The following is a 5,246-nucleotide window of genomic DNA, read 5'->3' as shown; positions in this document are numbered from 1 at the left end:
GGAACTGCAGGAGAGTCCAGGAGAACCAGGTCAGCTTAGATTTCCACAACCCTGAGGACCTGCCTCTCTGCAAATAAAAGGGTTGTTTTTAGAGACGCTCTCCTCATAAATAATTTTTTTTTCAAGTTCATGGCAATAAACACTCCAATGTTATGAATACTTTCTTACATAAATATATAAAAATCATTACCATTAGAATGATCTAAGTGTGGAAAAAAGAAAAATCAATGATGAAATTGTATTTATGGAAGGGAAAGAAGGTAAATAAATCATACAACATTGAAGAGCACACTGTCAGACAGGTGGCCCTGCAGGAGAGGATGTGAGCATCACCTGCAAGTGCTCTGCATGGGAGACTCTGGAGGTCAAGGGAGGCATGATGGAGGAGCTATGTGCAGATCACTCCCAGACCCTGGACTGCAGAGCTCCACACCGGCATCCAGAGGAGCATTCTGTTTAGAAATGATTACATATATGAGAAAACAAAGAATGACCTTTCCGCAGAAAGGAAAGCTACTACAAAGTACAAGAAAACAACATGGAAAGAAATATGTAGAGTAATTCTACTAATCATGTTTTTTGATTACTGCCTATTATCTCTTTTTCTTCCCAGTCAACCAGAATTTCCAATAAATGAACAATTCCATCATGGTAACTGAATTGCTCCTCCTGGGCTCTCCTGTAGCCGGAATATGAGTTTCCTCTATTTCACAGTATTTCAACTGACCTACCTGGGCACCTTAGTAGGACACCTGCTCATCGTCACTGTCACTCTGCTGCCAGAGTCTGCACATGTCCATGTACTTCTTCCTCAGGAACCTGTTCCTTTTGGACATGTGCTTCATTTCCTTCACTATCCCCAATGCCTGTGTCAGCTCTCTCACTGGCAACAGGGCCAATTCAGTGATTGGTCATGCAACACTGTTCTTCTTGGTTATTTATTTTGCATATGTGGAGATACTGTTTCTCTCCATCATGGCCTGGGACAACTATGTGGCAATCTTCCAGCCCTTCCAGTACCCCATCATCATGAAACCTGAGTTTTGTGTCCACATGACCCTGGCTCCCCTGCTCAGTGGCCTGTGCATGCAGGTGTGCACACTGGAAATACATTTTAGCCATCCTTCTGTCAGTCAAATGTGGTCCATCAGTTCTTCTGTGATGTCCCCTCTCTGCTGAGGCTTTCCTGTTCTGACACCACCAACAACATTATCTTTCTTTTTATCTCTACTCTAATAATTGGTCATAGCCCATTTGGTATAATAGACATGACATATATTCACATATTTTCTACTGTCCTGAAGGTTCCCAACAAAGTCCCAGGGAAGGTCTTCTCCACCTGCACCCCTCACATCCTTGTGGTGTCCATCTTCCTCAGCTCCATCACAGATGTGTACCTGAGACCTTCAGCAAACTCTGACACACTCAAGGACATGCTTCTCTCTGCCTCTTACACAATGATTTCTCGCTTCATGAATCTACTCATCTACAGCCTCAGAAACAAATAGATAAATGAAGTTGTGAGGAGAATAATAGAAATACAGTTGTTCTGGAGGAAATGATAAAGATGCATTTTAGTATTACCCTAATTTCAGTGAGTGGAGTAGAAAAGAACTAGTGCTCTTCTGATCTGGGCTTTATAATTTTCACTGCCTAGCCCACTATTGTATTGTTAGAAGTTCAGTTATTTTATAAAATAATTTTTATGAATTACAATATTATGCCATGAATACTTCATAAAATGTCTAAATTGTCAATGCACTTTTTATTTAATAAATATAATTCATTATATTTTATGAAATCATTTATGATTATACATGTTAAAGTTTCTTCATGTACATCACAGTTCTTGTGTCAAATACTGTCAAAGAGGAAAACATCATAAATAAAACATGGAGATAATGTACAGGTACATAATCTGTTATTTTTTCAGATAATATGCCCTTGTGTCAGATTTTTAAGCACTGTCATACATAATTGAGTCCATTTAATTACTATGAGAATATATAATTTGAAATCCTAAAGAATTTGTAACCAAGACTGTAGAAAGAATCACAATATTTCTCTGCATTGGAATATTAAATAGAAAAAATCTCCTTGTCCATGAAGAAAGCAAAAGGCAAAGCTTACAACTCTCATGTCCCCACAGTCAAATCCATCCACTGGGGAAGAGCACCCCTGACTCCCCCAGCTGTTATGGCTGCCAGTTTTTGTTATTTTCATAAGTGACCCAGTGTCAGGGACCAACCATGAGGGCTGAGCTATAAGGCAGTTTTTGAGGGTTTTCCTCCCACAAATCTTCTTGCTGTAATGATTATGCTAATGAGTCATGCCTGATAATGATAAAAGATGAACTGTAATATTCTGACCTCCATTTCTGATAAATGTCAACTCCACACTTTCTCTCAGTTTACTGGAGTTCATAAAGTAAACCCCCAACTCTACTTGTGGCCATCTTTGTTGTTGTTGTTTTTAGCAGGGATTTAACCCAAAAGCACAACCCCAGGCCTTTCTCTGTTTTATCACAAAAAACAGGGTCTTGCCAAGTTACTTAGGGCCTCCTTAAGGTGCATAACCTGTCTTCCAACATGAGATCCTCATTCCTCAGCCTCCCCATCCACTGAGATTGCAGGCATGCACCCCGCACCCATTTTGTGGCAGCTCATTATCTCATACAAGTTAGTTCTCTCCAAATGTTTTAGTGTTCTAACTGGCATATTCTCTGTGATCATTAATTATAACTGACATATGCTCAATATCAGGGTAGTAGGGGTATCTACATAACAAACTGAGAAAAATTGTTTATATAATATCACAATCAATATAGTAAAAAAAAAATATATTGTAAATTCCCATTTCTGAAGGACAATTCTGTTCATCAGTACACTAATAGAAAAAACTGAAGGAGAGCATAAATGTATTTATTACCTAGGAAAATACACACAAAAATATATGTAATTAATTAATAAAGGCATTTCTTAAAGTTCGCTGGCCAGAGAGCACTTTCAGAGGAACAATGAACATTCAGGTGTTGGCTGATGCAGGAAGCCTTGACTTGCTCATTAGGATTCAAGCCAGAATGCAAGCTCTATTCTCAAACTGTGTCCCATGACTTCTGGTTCTCACTGTCCCAAGTTTATTAAGACTTAAGAATATTTATATCAATATCAGAGACATATAACATTGTAAGAAGGCAGTTATTTCTATCAGTATATTTAAAAATCAGATTTTATCAGAGTTTAAAACAGACCATTTAAAAAACTGGAGCCAAGGAAGGAATGATTGTAAACAGATTGCAGGCCCTGAAAAGATGCCAAATATTTCACACCTAGACAACAGGAAAGGTGCTGAGGACATCTAAGGAATTGCAAGTCCACACCCTTTTTACACTCAAGGATGTAGAAGGGGAAATTTCCTTGAGAAGTGTCTTGGGGCCACCCTGCTTGCACAAGGGGCCCAGCAAGTGAGATTACCATGCTCAGCAAGGAAGACATTCAGAAACCACCATGACAGTAATTTCAGGGACCCCACTATGTTGTGAGCTGCTATCAGACTTAGCATCAATTATGTGGTGCTGGTTCTGCAGGAAAGCAGGGTACTCAAGTGAACAGGTCATGATGCCTTCTAACATCATTTCACAAAAGGCCAATTAATTCAAGGAAACTATAGCATAGTCTGAGGCCCTGCAGGCTACCCCTGATATGGTGATTAGTGAAGCTTATCACCAACATTGGAATGGAATCAATAATTACCTGTACCATTAACTGTCTGCCAAGAAAAGCTGCTAGCAACAGAGAGAGCTAAAGGCAAAGAGAGACCCTGGACTCTACACCTGGCAAGCCCAAAAGGGTAGGAATTCCCAAGCCTTTTGGAAAGAATACTTTTCAGTCAAGGGTCCTAGATGGTATATGAGGAATTACATGTGGAGTCATGTTTGCTCAACTGGTTTGGCTTTCCTCTGGTCCCATCCTTTCTGTCCATAGCCCTATTGATCCCTTTTGTAATGTGAAGGTTTACATTTGACCAGTGGATGTCTGACATATATAAATTGCTTTTGATTTTTATTTAGGCTCACAGCTAAGAGTTTACCATCAGTTTCAGGTGAGATTTTGGACTTGTACTTTTGGGCAAAGTTGGAATTGTTAAGACCGTGGGATGCTTGGAGATGGTCTAAATCCATTCTACAATGTGCAATTGACATGAGATTTGCACATGTGAGATGTCTCCCAAAAGCTCTTATGTTTAGGCAGCAATTTTGAATTGGGAAATGACTGGATTGTGAGAGCTACAACCTAATCAGTCCATCCTGGTTAGAATGAATTGACGGGGTGGGAGCTTTAGGCATGTGAGGGCATTGATGGAGGAGGTGGAACACTGGGGTTAAGCCCTGGAAGCATTCATTGCCCTTCCATCCCCTTTCCCATTCCTGGTCTTTGCTTCCTGGCAGCTATGTCCTGAACAGCTTCTCTCTGCTGGGTCCTTCCTTAACATTTCCACAAAATGGGTAAAAGGTCTTGGAATTGGACAAAGATAGAATGAGCCTCTGCACCCATGAGACAAAATATGATGTACTTCAATTGTATTGGTATTTGTTTATTTGGGCCTTTAAACCAGGTATTTCATCACAGAAATGAAAATCTGACTGGCACAGTTACTCATCATAATCATACAGAGTACAGAGTGTATACCAGAAATATCAAAAATGGAAAAAAATATAACCGATGAGTTAGTCCCATTGTATTAACAGACTGAGTAGAACTAGGTCCAAAATTGGATGTGTTCATTAAAATAGTTTTGGCGTATTCACATAAGGGAATGTCATTCATCATTAAGGAATGAACTAATGATACATTCTATAAGGTGGATTAATATTGACTTCTAAGTCAAGTCAGAAGAAAGATCCTATGTTGAATTTTTTTGTTCATATAAAACTTCACAAATATGTAAATTCAAAGATACACTTAGATTTCTCTAGTGGTTGCATTAGGGATAATAGGGCCAGCATGTGTAAGAGATTAGATGGTTCATCTGAAGTAATAAAAATATTTGGAAACAAGATAGAGTTGGAAGTTCTACAACTTTGTAAAGTGGTAAATATTATTGAATTCATAACCATGAACTCTTACAAAGGTTAATTTCCTGTCATACGGATTTCTTCTCAAATAAGAAACTTTGCCTCAGAAATGCAGAGAAGGTTAGGTGTTTCCCACTTGCAGGTTGGTAAATGAGCGAGAGTTGCTCACCAC

General features: G+C 39.1%; 1 pseudogene across 1 annotated transcript; it reads left to right on the top strand.

The window, feature by feature from the left end:
• Positions 1 to 792: 792 nt before the first annotated feature.
• Positions 793 to 1,508, top strand: LOC306663367 (olfactory receptor 14C36-like; annotated as a pseudogene). The gene has a single exon. The product of its transcript is annotated as an olfactory receptor 14C36-like (transcript).
• Positions 1,509 to 5,246: the final 3,738 nt, after the last annotated feature.

This window comes from Sciurus vulgaris (assembly GCF_902686455.1).
Source record: "Sciurus vulgaris genome assembly, chromosome: 6".
Classification (NCBI taxonomy): domain Eukaryota; kingdom Metazoa; phylum Chordata; class Mammalia; order Rodentia; family Sciuridae; genus Sciurus; species Sciurus vulgaris.
Note: the sequence above shows the minus strand (reverse complement) of the source record. Positions and strands in the feature narration are given on the sequence as shown.